The sequence below is a fragment of the Anser brachyrhynchus genome (genome assembly GCF_964034855.1).
Source record: "Anser brachyrhynchus genome assembly, chromosome: 7".
NCBI classification, from domain to species: domain Eukaryota; kingdom Metazoa; phylum Chordata; class Aves; order Anseriformes; family Anatidae; genus Anser; species Anser brachyrhynchus.
In genome coordinates this window covers 40,559,075-40,574,745 of record NC_137701.1, presented here as the reverse complement: position 1 = coordinate 40,574,745, position 15,671 = coordinate 40,559,075, and the positions used below count along the sequence as shown (strand labels likewise).

The 15,671-nt window shown below is 46.9% G+C and overlaps 1 long non-coding RNA gene across 1 annotated transcript; it reads left to right on the top strand.

The window, feature by feature from the left end:
• Positions 1–2,237: 2,237 nt before the first annotated feature.
• On the top strand, positions 2,238–10,009 carry LOC308197986. Its single transcript, XR_013953501.1, has 2 exons — positions 2,238–4,806; positions 5,727–10,009. It is a non-coding gene; the product is annotated as an uncharacterized lncRNA (long non-coding RNA).
• The last annotated feature ends 5,662 nt before the right edge of the window (positions 10,010–15,671 follow it).

The following is a 15,671-nucleotide window of genomic DNA, read 5'->3' as shown; positions in this document are numbered from 1 at the left end:
GCAGAGAAAAGCAAAGGAAACGCTGAGCTACAGTAAGCATAGCAGAAAGCAGGTTTTATTAAATCTCCACAATGGATGGAGAAGACTGACTCTTTATCCTAATAAAGTACAAAAAGATCGCTACAGCTGCCAAGCCAGTTGAAATATGTTATTTTCTCTAGAAAGCATTTTGGGGTGGATTCCAGGCATGAGAGAGCTTTGCTTTTTAAAACTTTTGTTTAATAGAGCTTCTTGAAATAAAGTAAAATGAAATAATTCCTATTAGTTACCATTTTCATTTCGGGGGGATGAGGCACCTGCTGTTTTTCTTTGGCTGTGCGCTCTTTTTGAGCACGTTGTTACTGGCTCTGGGTGTAAGGGCCAGCACCGTTTAGTTGCAGCCCTCACTGCCACCCTGCCTCACCTGCTGCAGCCAGCGCAGCGCGTGCACGGCGAGGAGCACCAGCGGATGGCACAGCACCGGGGGAATGACTTTTGCCTTTTTCTTTCCTTCCTGCAACTAATTTTTATGCTTCCCCCAGAACACGAAGGCTTGAACACAACTAGCCGCATTTACAGAGATGCGCTAGAGAGGGGCTCTGCTCCTTTTCCCTCCTTCAGTTTATCTGTGTCCTGCATTCAGGCCTGGATAGAGGCAGAACAGCTCTTGAGAACATGCCATTTACCAGCCGATCCGTAATTAGCTGCTTGCAGCCAGTTCTGAAGAAGCCACAGCAGAGCTTACTCAATGCTGAGTGAATCCGCTGCCTGAAGATGTTCGCATTTTGATTCGTGCCACCTGAATCCCTAACACCTTTATTCATGCCTCCCTGTAATAAAAATTCCCACCCAATTCAGAGGCCACCTAGCAAGAATAGATCCCTAGTCACCAATAGTTACAAGTCGCAGGATTTGATCTATAAACCTTATATAAATATTAAGCCAAAGAGCACTAAAGTGATTAATTAGCTAAAAAACGAGGCACAGCTTTTTATTTTAACATTTATCAGTTTCGCTAGGTGCAAACAAACAGAGGTGTGCGTGAGGAGCCAGGCTCCGAGCCCTGCTCTGTTACAAGGCAGTATTTCTGCTTTCTGTCGGGAAAATGACCCGCAGAAACAAAATGCATTACCCTGAGAAAAAAGCACTTCCCTGGCAGGCTTTCTGGGTTGTTATGTTATTAGGGGGTAGAGCTCTCCCTGCGGTATTAATTACTGGAAATTATCACCTGAGGAGCCAGCTCCTTCCCTCCGTGAGCGGTTTTGTGTTGCAGCGAGCGTGCTGAGGCCAAGCCTGGGCTGCCTGCGCTGACCCGCGCCCCTGTACGGCGGGGCAACAGGGCAAATCATTCCTGGCTGTTGTCTCTCACCCAGGCGAGGCCGAGCTCCCCAGGAAAGGACGCTGCATTTAATTCCAGCCGTGGGAGATGCCGGCATGGTGAGAGGGAGCAAGCCCTCTGTGTGGTGCCGCACAAGCCTGCCGGGCACCCGGCGGCAGCGGGCAGTGATGGCGCAGTGCCCTTCGTCTGCCAGGGGCCTGGTCCTGCCTCTAGCGAGACACAACGAGGAGGGCCGCCTCCTCCAGCCCTCCTCTTCGCCTAATGGCAGCCTGGGCTCAGGCCAAGCCTGGCTTTCCTAGCCATTTTACCACAGGAATCGGGACTGTGAAGTAACACCGATGGAGGAAGAGCGCATACTGATGGAAGGGCTGGAGAAGCTGTTCCAGAACAGGCTGTCCCTGCATAAACGCATCACACGCAAACCTCTTGCATGCCACATCTAGCTGGAACCCCCTGAACTACCCCTGGACCCACCGACTTCCATAATCCCTGCTATATTTCGCAGAATCGTAGACTCGCCCAGGTTGGAGAAGACCTTCAAGATCCAAGGTTCAAACGTCCCCGCACTGCAACCAGCTGCTCTGGAGGCAAACCACGGCAAGCACGGTGCAAGCACCACGCACCGTGAGGAAACCAGCACCTCGCCCTGCGAGCTGCCAGAGGAGTGTGGCAGAAATCTGGAGGAAACGGAGTCCTGGGCAGCGGGAGGGGGCTGGCACGGACGGGACAACTCCACCCAAAGGTCAGTTCGGCCCTCTCTTAAATAATCTTTAAGATAATTAAAGCACTCCTCATGCTGTAGATTTGTCGCTTTGTTATTTCTCAGCCCACCTACCCCATCCTTATTTTTAAATAAGATGCTCCGTCAGCAAGTTCTCTCGCCAGGAATATACCTGTGATCTCCAAGGAAACCTTACCTTGCAGGATGAGGAAAAATGCAAAAAATCATGTAGGATCTCAAAGACTTTAGTAAAACTAGCTTTTATGAAAATGTGTGGCTTTTCAGCCATCCCACCATGTAGGTAGACGTCGGTTTAACCATGAAGCCCTGCTCACAGCAAAGCAAAACCCCAGAACCAGGACCTGCACAGGGAGGAGGGGGCTGCACGGGGACACGGGTGTCACTGCAAATAATGAGTCCATCAACTCAAACCACATCCCCCTGCGATGGTTTACCAAAACGCAATACTTTTCTCTGAGGCACATGGTAGAGGCTGGGTTTCACTGGAGAAGAAGGAAATGGGGATTTGGGGAAGTACTGTTTGAATTTATGGATAGGCAGAAGAGTTCCAGCTGTACCGAAGTTACACACTGCTCTAAATTCTGGGTTAGTAGCTGGAAATGATTCATAAAATTAAGCACTTTAAAATAGTAAATGGATATTCATTTCACAGTGACTTGTAAACACAGCATTGTAAATATTAATCATCATAAAAACATACCAGCAAGCTTTGGTTTTAATATATGCATTCAAAATATGGCGAATTTTGCTTCAGAGATCACATATTTTGCCAGCTGGGCATTAGTCTCAGCAGCTATACTTCAGCATTTTATTAAGCTGTCTGTTTATATCATGATCAAAACAAATAGTGCGGAGTGAGGAACGGAAAGATATTTTTTTCAAACCATTTACCTCTAACAGATGCCAGCTGCTGTGTTAGTAAATGCACTTTTAGCTAACACGCACCCTGCTGGGAGCCCGGGGTCTTCGTAATTCCCAACCCCCCCGGCCCCTCTACAAGGATATTGATTGCTTATTTCTGAGATCTTAAGTGCTGAGATGCGCTGTAGATGACTAATAAATTCCTGCAGAAAGCGAGTTAAAGGACTGAACAAGTAATTTTGTTTTGTGGACTTTACATGTAAGGTTTCTCAGACTAGCCGCACAGCAAAGGTGCATTCAGCACCCAGGGGCAGCTGGGCCCTGCTGGGGCTGCAGCTGAACAGGGGACGTGGCCCAGCCAGCAAATTTTCCGGCTCTTATGAAATGAAAACTCAGAAGCATTCACTTCCATGTGAATCCCAGGTAGGCTATTTAACTAAAATTAGCTTGCAATAAAATTCTTGGACACCAAAATTTAAATTTCCAGCGAACCCCCAGCAGCGCGTTGTCGCCTTTCGCTGCAGAACCCCCTGGGAATAAACTCAAAGAGCCAAACCAGAAAATGCCCCGGCTCTGGTGCTGCGGGCAGCCTGCCCTCGGGATTAGCAGCGCCTGGGCTCGTGCCGAGGCACCGTTAAGCACAGAATAAATTCATTTACACGTTTGGGTTTAAGAGCTTACGCAGCCGCCCCGGTGCTGTCCTCCGACACGTTCCGTGCTGCGGGGCTGCCAGCCCGGCTGGCTTCCCTCAGCCCGTTTCTGACAGCGAGCAGTGAAACTTCAGCCACCTCGAGTTTAAATATTTATACTTGGATCTGAAAGGTAACAGCTTTCCTGTGATGTTTTATTGTTTTATATTTCCCCCATATGTTTAAAGGCAGAAGGCTAAATATCTGTCGGGGGAACAGTAACTTGCTCTATATTACAACTGCTAATGTTTTTTGTCCTTTCCACAGCCCATTCAAATCTGATGTGTGTTGTACTCCCTGGGTTCTGCAATTAAACGTGATTTAGGAATTTGCAGGTGATGTCATGGACAAGAAGTGCTCCTGAACCCCCCCGGGACACCCCAGCACTGCCCAGCCTGTTGGAGACGTGGTCCCGGAGGGGCCGGCAGCCGCTGCTGGGTGCAATGCTGGTGGAGATGTGCTGCTCTGAGAGCCCCAGCAATGCTCGGGGCAAGCTTCGACCAGAAATACTCGGCAAGTCCCCAAAAGCATCGCAGCAGCCAACACATCCCCCTTCAGAACAAGGCGAGGGCAGGAGCCAGCTTTCAGGCACGTTTTCCACGCACACTACTGGGAGCCAGCAGAATGAAAATCACCTGAGCGGCTTTTAACACCCCTCTGCTGCTCGCTGCTCTTTGCTTTGCACCACGCTGGTTGGACTTCTTCCCAGCGTGGTGTCACCAGCAGCACGCAACTTCTTCCCCCCCGACCTTTAGCCGAACCACAGCGGTGAGGGATGCAAACGTGGGCAGCTGCAGGTCAGTTGCAGAGACAGCTGAAACAACTGCTCTCTCCTGAATCTTCGTTGTACCCATTTAATCTTGCAGTCACACAGCTCAGAGAAGAAAACTCTGTTGCTTTAGTACTTAGCGAAGAGCCAGATGCTTTGGTACTTTGGCTGTGTCCCTGGCCCTCGCACCCACCCGGGGGCCCAGACAGGGCAGTGGTGAGTTAAACAGCCTTCCTCCCCAGCCCAATACAATAAATCAGGCATTTTACGGTTGCGGAAGTAACGAGAGGACGGGCACGCTGAGCCTGCAGACGGCGACCAGACGGGAGGAAGGGAAGGCTTGGTGCCTGCGGTAATCACGCGGATCAATGGCACTCAGGTTTCTGCAGCCCGTCCTGGGCCCCGCTCTGACTGCGGCTGATTTATGGTAAGTAAGTGTCATCGACGGGAGCTCGTGTCTCATGTCGAAAATAAAACACGGGACGAGGGAGTGAGAGAAGGAGGGTTTCTGGTATAAAGCGGGCTACAAGGTGGAGCACAAAGCGCCAAGGTAATGTCGGGGATGTACAATGTGATTTGTTTTACACACGAGTCCTTTAAGCAGTTAAATTAACTGCAGAACAGTATTTACTGCTCTCATGTGCATCCCCTGTGCGTTATTGTGGTTTTGTGTAAGCAACAGTTTCAAGGTTTTTGTCTTGTGTTCCTCTGCAGGGCAGGGGCATAATATAGGGACATAATAGCTATTTCTGATATTAATTGCTAAAAAATTGAAACTCTTTCTCAAAAGAAATTGATAAGGAATATGCTTCTCCTTGAGTGACGTCCACGGGAAAAACAAAACGTTGCAGAAGGCAGAAGTAACAGATGTCACTCGGGCTCCCTTGTTCCCATCTCTAATTAAGTTAGGAACCAATCAGCTTTTATTAACACGATTATTTTTTTAAAGTCTTTTTTCCTTTAGTTTAAAAATACCGCATCTCTGCCACACAAGCGCTAACTGCCCAGGCAATATCCACCCGTTGTCAAAGCCATATATACGTGTGTATACGTACGCACACGGACATGCTTTGCTGTCTCTCCCAGTTCTGCTCAGCCTCGCAGCGTGTCAGCAGAGCAGAGGGGAGGCGGGGGCCATGGGAACATCCCCGTCCTGACACCACCCCGCAGGGAGGACGCTAGCTTGGCCACGGGGCCTGCATGTGCTTGGGTCAGGCCTGGCAAGTCAAGATTTACCTGGGTTTTGTGCCCCGGGAAAATGTCCCAAAAACTCACTTCTTTGCCTAAGTGCTACGGTCCTACCTTTGAAAGGATGATATTCACCTGACGGTTGCTATTGCCTTTTAGCTTGGTCCATCTGGATCCACCACATAACTCCTGTAAAGAGAGAGGGAAAACCAGCCTGGAGTTGACAAACACCCAGCAGTGGGCATGCTGCAATCGGTGAAGCAGGGAAAAGAAGGATGAAGTCATTCTGAGGGACAGGAGGGGAAAAAAATGAAATAAAAAGGCACGTAAGGTCCCATTGTGTGCCTTCTGGGAGAGAAAAGGGAGCTGAGACCCAGAAACTGAACAGAAAAGCTGCTCAGGAGCCCAAGCAGCTGGCATCCCAGCTGCTTTCAGGGTCCAGGTTGGAGCTGTTTATAAAGCTGCATGCAAAGAGACCATTTCAGGTTTTGTGAATGTCCATGCTGTGTTACCACATAACTCAAACAACATCTCCAGACATCGCCAAGCAGAGCAGCAGAGCTCATTACAGCACTTAGCTACCCTGTACGGCAGCACTTTGTTGTTTGCTTCCCGAATTATTTCCTTACCCCCTTTACTCCTCGGCGACATCGATTGCAGTTCTGTCTGTGCACAGCTTTGCAATTAGTGGCAGGTTGGAGTGAAAGGTTAATGCTCTCTGACTTCCCCCCGAGGAAGCGCCGTGGGTTGGAGCTCCCGACGCGCCTTCTGGCAGCGCTGCAGGAGCACGGCCATGCAGACAAGGAGAGAGCATCTCCAGGGGTCGTGTTCCCAAAGATCCCAAACGCAGCTGCTGGGACTGATCTAATTTAACTGCTAAATGAAACATGGCTCTTGCCTCGGGGACGTCTCCTTCAAAATAGGTAAGGCTGTCATGTTTCCCAAAACCGAGTATGCGTGCAGCACATCTGAGCCACAAAACACACTTTGCTGCTGCGTGCTGGATGGGAGCTACCGGAGGAACCTAAGTGTGATTGCATTTCCCTGCTACCCAGAGGGAACAAAGAAATTAAGTCACTACAAAATTATGCATGTTCCTAAGGTGAAAGTGAATTAAAATGAGACCTCCAAATCAAATCAAAATCCAAGCAAGGCTGCAAAAAGGAGCAAGCCTTTCTAAAGTCTTTGTCAAGATGGTCAGAAACGGTGATAACTCATAAAGGCACCAGAGTTTAAAGCACCAGCCAAATTATGCCAGAACAGGCGACGACATACAAAAGCGTAATGAGAAAGCGAAGGGCAGGAAGGAAAGGAGACTTTACAAGAAGCAATGGCAAAACCAGCCAGAAGTGCAGCACTTAACAGATAAAGCAGTTCATCTGGGAAAAGCAATTTACAAACAGCAGAGGGGGAAGTGGTGAAAACCGTGCTCGTTCTGCTCTCGTCTCAGCCAAGGTGTCTGCAGAGCAGCACGGAGAGCAGATGTTGTCGTGACGCCCGGCTGCTCGAGCAAAGAGCCAGCACTGCTGGGCAGAGCCAGCCGGGCTCGCAGCCCCTGTGCGGAACACAGACCTGTGGCTAGCTGGAGGCGGCAGCCGGGTGCTGGGGGCGCAGCTGGAGCACAGCCCCGCGTCCCCCCCGCCTGCCAGCGCGGGGTGCTCAGGGCACCGCTGGTGTCGGAGGTGCTGGCGAACAGAGGGGAGACCTGCAGGAAAAAATGGGACAAACGTCCCAAGTGATCAAGAAGGTGAAGTGCCAGAAAGGCGACAATAAAACGCTCTCCATTGAGAGTAGCCAAGCTCTCCTTTGTACGAAGGCTGCTATCATCTCAGCTTACCTTTTGCTACTGAAGATGTCCAGCTGTAGCGAGGTGAACACGAATACCTTGCTTAAAAAACATAACCTTTGCGTAGCCGCTGCAATCTGTATACAGTCTGCGGGAGGCATGCCAGCCAAAGGTCAAAAGAGGTACCAAAACCTTCATTTTTTGTGTGTACATAAAGCAGTAGACTGAACTAAAGGATTTCCAAGCAGACCTACTAAAGCCTCAGCACAGAGCCCCAGAGCTCTTGGTTTTGGATAGCATCCTTAAACGGTGCTACGTGCCCCTGCCACAGCCACCCGCCCCACTGACTGCGTCTGCAAGAGCATTCTACGAAAGGCATTGCTGGTTTTGGTCCCTCATACCAGCTTCAGTTTTCATGCTCTTCCTCCCATATCACACAGCAGTCAGCAACGTCTCCTCGTTTTTTCAAATAAATGGTATTTAGGAAATTTTTAAGCTGTGTCTTGGTGCAACTGGTCATGATCTAAATGAAGCAAAGGTACTCTGGCTGTACGGATTTAAACCGAGGGTGCCTCTGCTCACCCTCCTCCTGCACTGGATTTGCTAGTCATGGCAAACAGGAAAAGTCACAATAAGGTGGTTTTTGAGCTGCTTATATTTTCAAATTCCCTTGTACCTGATAAAGGAATATTTCTGCTTTGTCTTCCAGTCAGTGTTAGAGCTGGCCAGCGTCCTGCACAAACCACCCAGAACAATAATCTAGTGTATGGGCCTGCCAGATTAGTGCAGGTCGGTGGCTTGGGCTATAGGATGCTCTCCAGTGAGAAGGCGTTAGTTAAACAACAATTTCCCCTATTTCAGAACAGAACAGTCTTTTCAACAGATAAAACTCAAAATACTAAATAGGGAAACTTATCATTTCCTTTTAAAAATACTCTTTCTTTGGAAAAGTCTTAGGAAAATCTTGCAAATCTCATTTCTGCTAATGGCTAATTAGGCAGACTGATTAGAGAAAAATGTTGCACACATTGAGTGTCCCATAATGTAATAGATTGTGCAGCAATTTACTGTAGCATGGTATAATTGCTTGTGACAAAGTGCTTCCATGTGTCAGCTTGCAGTGCAGCTTCCCAGGACAATTGATTTTAGAGAGGGAGAGAACCTGAATTTATGTAACAGCAGGGTACAATGGCATTTTCTACACTGTACAAATCTCCCAGAGTTTCTCTCTCTCTCTCCTTATTTTTTAACATACTGATTTGAGCATAAAAGAAATGAAGAACTTGCTTGATCGTGGAGGTATTTTACATAACCACACTGCAGCTACAACACATCCTCATGGGAAAACGACACGATGCTGTGCCCAATGAAATACGCTGATTTTCCTCTCTTGCCTGCCTTGGAGTTGCACAGGAAAATCCATTAGGTTTCAATACTGCTGCAGGGCAATTATTTTTTCCAGGGCACTCTTTGGTGGTGCCCTGTCACTGGAGAGCATCCTTGCTTCCCTTGGACATTTTTCACGCTGATGCTGATGCCTGTTTTAAAAAGGCCTGCTGCTAAACACAAGCTGCCCTGGTCTGTACAGCAAGCCTCCCCGCATTGCTGGGGCTGGAGACAGAAATGCCTCCATACACCCACAGCTTCCAGACCCCACCGGGAATTAATCATTAGCCCTTTACACAGCCATCCCCCAGAATTTTGTTGTGGCCAGCAAATCATTCATTATTGAGAAGCCTTTGTTGTTTCCTTGTTTGTTTTGTGTGTGTGGTTTTATTATTACCATTTTAAAGTGGTCAGAGCAGTTCATCTTCTGGAGGCAGACCACTCCTGCCATGCACGTCCCACGTCCAGCTCCTACCCCTGACTTTCTCCTCCTCCAGCATTTGAACAAAATACTGAACCTCAGCGAGGAACCACAGCCTCAGCAGGGCTCTGCTAGGAAAGCCTGAAGACGACCACGTTAAAACTCGGATACACCTTCACATAAGAAATCAGCCAGCCTCCCTCCACGTGCTGCCTAATCTGTATAAAAAGCCAACCGGGAACATAAAAACCATCTTCATTTGGGTGGGAAACACTTCCTTTCGAATAAGGACCTACCCCTCTGCCAGCACCAGCTTTCAGCATCGCAACACCACCTGCCCGCGGGGACATTTGAGTGTTTCGTCCTCCCGGAGGGGCAGGTGCAGGAAACCAAGGCAGACGGACGTGTGTCCCGAGTGGGCGTCACACCGGAGGACAGCTCAGCGCAGGAAGCATCCCATGGTCACACACATCCACCGTGCCTCCCAGCTGGAGGCAACAGGTTACATGGCGCATTTTAAAGACGAGCAGAGGAGCAAGATCATGGCTGGAGAACCACAGGCCACCCAAGGATGCCTGAGAGGTTTCTTTCTTTTTGTTAAATAAAAAATGATTAATAATAATAAAAAAAAAAACTTAGCTTGGCTACTTTCTTTAGCAGGATTTCAGATATACAGGCTTCATTAAAAAAGGCCATCAGCCTCCCAGGGAAAAGCACAACAGAGTCATCCACAAGCTGGCTTTTTTTTTTTTTTTTTTGATCTTTTCAATTATTCACCACTTGTGTTAGCAGCAGGGTTCAATCATCAAATGCTCCCTGACTGCTTTTTTCATGACGAATTCATGTTTTCACAGGTTTAAAATTTGAAAGTCTTCAACTCTTCAACAAAGGAGAGAAAATCAAAACAGTAGCAATTAAAGCCTCACTTCTATTGTAAAGACCACCAGTTAATAAAAAAGAGACTCAAATTCAATAATTATCGCATTCCAGAGAAAAAGGAGTCAATTCCCTAGACAACTTCACTGTCACTGTCAGATGTTAGTTTTAAACGGGATGCGTAATGCCACCAGCAGCCTCCCATTGCCCAAGGTCTTTTCCTGTCCCTGAGGTACAATAAGGAAAAAATCTTACCACGGCAAGCTTCTGATCTGCACTGTTAGCAGTAAGAGTCTGTTTTTCCCTCACGCTGCTCTACCTGCCTTTGACAACTCCCTCTGCCTTTATTTAAAGGTCAGGCCCCACGTTGTGCAAGAGCAGCAGCAACCCGCGACAGGAGCCTTGGCTCCGTGTAAATCCCTGTTGGGTTATTCTCACGTATGTACCAGGATGGGCACGGGGTGCCAGGGAGCGCTTCAAGGTGGCAGCTGGGGGGGCTGCCCCATTCCATGGGACCGGCCACCACAGCCCCAGCAATCCCCCCAGCACTGCTGTCCCCACTGAGCAGCACGCAGCCAGAAAGGGAAAAGCTATCCAAGCTTCATAAATTATTCCATCTTTCAATGATATCCATCACTGGCTGTTACCCATTAGACAGATGGTTTGCTAACAAGGTTTAATCTGACCTCAAAATTTCAGTTCGTGATCTTGTTTTAAACATAAAATATCTGCACGAGATACATTACAAACACTCGCAGCTATATATCTTGTGATAGATTTAATGAGCCCTTCTAGTTTGATAAAAATGAGAAAAACTGATGTTATTTATTCCTATTTTTTGCACATTTAAGGATGTTTTTAAATATATTTTAAACCTGTCTTAGATTAAAATATGTGGACAGTCTACCCAGCTCTGTTCCCCAGATTTTGGGGGTGAGCTTCAAAAGCAGTAATGCATTTGGCACAGTGTTTGCCTGTAGAAAAGTCTGATTCTTTGTGAGTTTTGAAAAATCTCTGACCTTTCTTCCCAGCCACAATAGGAGAAGCATGAACACTTATTGCCTAAGTGGGTCTTAAAGGATATCCAGAGAATAGAAATCTCAGTGATGAACAGTCACATTGACTCCTTTCATTCAAGGATAGCATGAAGAAAGCATCAAGGCAGATGACAAGACAGTTAGGGAAATGATCTACATTCACCCAAAAAGAGACCTTTAAGATTTGGTACTTTTAAGTCAAATTTGCATTTAAAAATAATTTTCTCCATTCATTAAGGAAAGTCAAAAAATTCCACTGCCAACAATTTGCAATTGTGAATTCGCAAGGTGAGCAGCCAGAGCGGGACGGGTCCACGATGCTGCTCCACGCTCGTGGGGATGGACGTGGCCCCAAATTCCTACGAAGCTAAAGCACCTGCTAGGAGTGGATCTGGAGACTGCTGGGATAGATCGCAAGGATCACCAAACACTTTAAAATCAAAATTAGCCTTCTTCAAAGCAAGAATTATTATTTTTTTTTAATCTCTGCTTATCTAGTTTGCCACAGTAGGGCTCAGTGCTGTGCTCGCTTTGCCAGAGCAGCGTTCACAGCACAAGATCTCCAGAGCAGAGCATGAGGGAGCTCCGCAGGGCCTCTCCTTGTCTGAAAGAGGAAGGAAATGGCGCTGGCAATACATAAAAGAAGTCCAACAACATGAAAAATACAGGTTTTACTGAGTTTCTAAGAATACAATTTATCTAATGACACCTTAAAAAGAAGGAAAATGAGAGCAGCACTACAGAGCTTGACCTCGTCTGTGTAACAGTGTGAGCCAGGGTCACATTTTCTGAGGAAATTCATAGGAACAGTTCAAAGCCGAGCAGGTGTAGAGTTCAATGAGAACACAAAACAGACCTTTGCAGCCACAGCTGCATGCCCAGAATCCCAAAGTGCCACTTAAGAAGAGTCTGGAGAAGCCATAAGGTAAAGTGGTAATCTTTCATGTGAAGAAATAGCTCTTTTCCATGAAAATTTGTGTGTCCAAAGTCTAGATGCAACAGGCCTGGGTCCCCCCTCTCATTTGAGGTCATTAATGGAGCTGGGATGTTCCGTGGCACTGGGATACAGAGCAACATCTGGAGCACAACTTTCTCAGTTTGGCTTTAAGTAATGCTATAAAAGTGGTTTAAGCCATAAACCATAAAAACTGTCACTATCATTTTTTAAAAAAGTCAGGTTCCTGAGATCATCCGCCCACATCATCCCCCTTTTAGGGCTTGGTCCTCTTCACTGCTGCAAGGACATGAAGATGCTGCAGGTCTCCTTACCTGCAGTGGGTGACATTATCATTTGCTTTTCACGACATCCTAGCAAAGTGACCCTCCCAGCTTCCTAGCACAGACCACATGTGCATTTCTGAAGGCTGGAAAGACATTTCTGAAGGCTGCTCTGTACTTACCCACTGCTCCCACACCTCCAAGTGCCGTACTGAAAGGGCCAGGGGGCTGGGGGCACACAAAACGGTAAGCACAAAGCAATTTCTGGCCAGTCAGAAGTTTCCTAACTGCTTTGTTAAACCCTTTGGTAAATTGGACTTACACGCTGAATAATTTAGCAATATAAATCAAGCAAAGCACAGCTGCTTCTAGAGTTTGTTGAATGTACAAGTTAGACTAGGGAGATCAGGTTGTGATAAAGTATCGTTAGTTTTTCCTATGGGGAATTTCAGTCAGAATAACTTCAAGAAATATATGTCCTGGTCAGAGTGCTTATTGTGGGCAAAAAATTCAACACTTATGCAAAGAAACTCTTGTGTGAAAACAGAATTATTTATCACGCTTATCCTCCAGCAAACTAAAATTAGAAATGGTTGCTGGAACAGAGAAGTGTTTTTTCCCTCAGGTGAAAATATGGGAAAAGTGCCAAATTCATCCCTGGAACTATGCCCAGAGCAAAGGCAGAGATAAATTTGGTAAGAAAGCTCTCGGCCCCTCTACTGCGCAGGAGGCGGCGCCGCTCCTTACTCACGAAGCCTAACAGCCTCCCAAGTCCTGCAGCCCCAGCCCCGAGTTCAGACAAAGGGACTGAACAACTCCAGAACGAAACTCAATTCTGCAGACAGCTGTACGAATATAGATGAACCTTGTCCAAACAGAGTACTCAGGCGTGAAAATAATTTAAAAAATCTGAAAGCCAAGCACAAAATCCCGAGGATCGAGCACCGCCCTGCTGGTGCCAATGCTACCTGTGCCATCGACTTCAGCAGCAGCGGTGTTTTACATCCAGATTGACGTCCTACCCCGTTTGTTACATGCTATCTGTGGAGGTGCTACGGGCCCATCACGTGCTAACCCCAAACAGGCGCTTGGAAGAATACTGAAAGCAGAGGGAACACGAACAACTAGTTTAGGTGATGTTACAAAAACAGCCCCTTAAAAATACTTCCTATTTTTAGAAAGGCTTTACATTTACATAGTAGAATAACACATTCATTATTGAAAAAAAAATCAAAAGAAAGGTAAGTGGCTGCTTCCAGCTTCAGCAGATCTTTGAAGAAGCCAGCATGAGGCTTTTAAGGTAGCTGAGTGTAATAATAAAATTGCAAAACCCACCTGTAAATTCAGAAGCAGAAATAAAGCCTAACATCACTTTCTACAATTAGTTGGCTAAAAGTAACATCCTGTTGTGCCTTCTACTTAGCCACAGGTAGCGTTTGTGAAGTCGAAGGTACCAAATTAATTTTTTATTGTTATGGTCAGATAGGCGCATTCCTTCCCAAAATGTTTTGATGCATGCTAAGGGCTGAAAGAATCCCTGCAATAGTGCCATGAGGCCTCTCGGTACCTCACCCCCTGGCAGCTCACCCAACATGTTCACCCAACCATTTGTCTCCAGCACCTTACAGAGAGCTATGCAGTCCTTTAAAGACCTCAAGGCTTGCATAACTCATCGCATGCTGGCAGTTAATTATACTCAATCCAACATTTTGGCTTTACGTCTACCATCAAATTTTTGTTTTCCATCCAAAACCATCCTTTCCAAACAGAACTGTTTTTTGCAGGCTCCTGGAGAACTTTTCTTTGCACTAGCACCTGTTGTTTCACAAGTTTTTCTTTAAGGGAAATATTCACATTTAAATTAAGATAAAGTTCAATAAATATTTCTTTAATGGAAATAATTTGGGCCACTAAGCAGCAGTTTAGCAGCTTGTTAAAGGAACAAACGGTAGGAAACAAATCACGCTATTTTAAGATCAGCTCAGCATGCTGCACTGAAGGTATAATTAAGTCTTATAATAACGCCGAAGTCTTATCATACTTCATGAAGATTTTGAGAAACAGTCAGACAACTTTCCCAATTTTCATTCTGGTCTAACTGAAAGCCTACTGCGTTTATTTTAATTAAAGACTTAATTTGAATAGACGTGGCAGCTAGCTGAAGGGGGGTGGATCGTGCACCCAGCTCTGAAGAGCAGCGGGGCACAGGGCAGAGGCTGGGGAGCTGGGAAGATGGGGGGCTCTTCCCTGTGCCCCCCGCCCAGCCGCAAGAGCTGGGGACAGCCACAGGAGCCTCCTTCCCTCACCTGCGAGCCCTGCCTCACTTTCCTCTTGTACAACAGCCCAGGGAACACCATCAGTGGACGCCTCACGCTGGATAACAACGCAGAGGTTAGAGGTAAAGCTATTGTTTAAATTAACCTAGCGCAAAATCGTTATCATTAGCGTTAGACTTGGTGAATAATTCACATACTGGTTTAGCAGCAAGAGGAAGCCGATCAGGGTAAAAACTGTTTTCATCCCTGCACAGATTAATTTTTTTTTGATCTGCTTTGATCTGAAAATGTTTTGATTGAAAAATAAATATTTGATTTTACACTTAGCCTGTTCATGCTGTCTGTCCTGAAGTATTAATTGCTACTGTTGATTTGGCCAATTTTTTTTTAATTTGCTGAACTTTTCGATTTTTTTTTCAAATTGCTCTAACATTTGTTGAAATAAATGTAGTAGGTTTAGTTCTGGTTTTGTCTAATTTACAGTTAAGCTTATGACCAAAACACAATTCTCCGTTCAATGGAAGCCAACTGCATGGTGAAGCTCAACTCATTTCCGCTCAAGATGGTTAATGATTAATATCTAAATACAAAGAGAGTTTTAACAACCGTGCTTTGCACGTTATTTTTGTGAAAAGGACTACCACAGGAAGGACGCCCATGGGCTGCAGTGCCATAAAGCTTTGAAGCAACACAGAGCAGAGCCAAAGCAGCCCGTGGGGCGGCAGCGTGACCTGTGCACCATGGCTGTGGCAGTTTCGGTGCTCCATCACCCTTCCAAGGATCATTTCCTTAACGTGGGAGAAGTTTGCCAAAACCCCACCATGCCCATGGGCATGCCCGTGGGGTCGGGGTGCAGGATGTCCCCCGAGGTGGCCACACATCCTCCTCCGCCAGAGCCCAGTCAGGGGTTTCACGGGGGCAAGGTGCCCGTCGATTTGTGCATCTCCCACGCCTCCTGCTACTCTGACATACTGCGCGGAGGGCTACGCAGCTCGTAGCCTTGGGGACCTGACGATGCAAGAGTACAACACAATAAACTCTACAAAGTACTTTTCTTGTCTCGCATCCCAAGGAGCTGTACAAATAAAATTTAAAGGGTAAGGC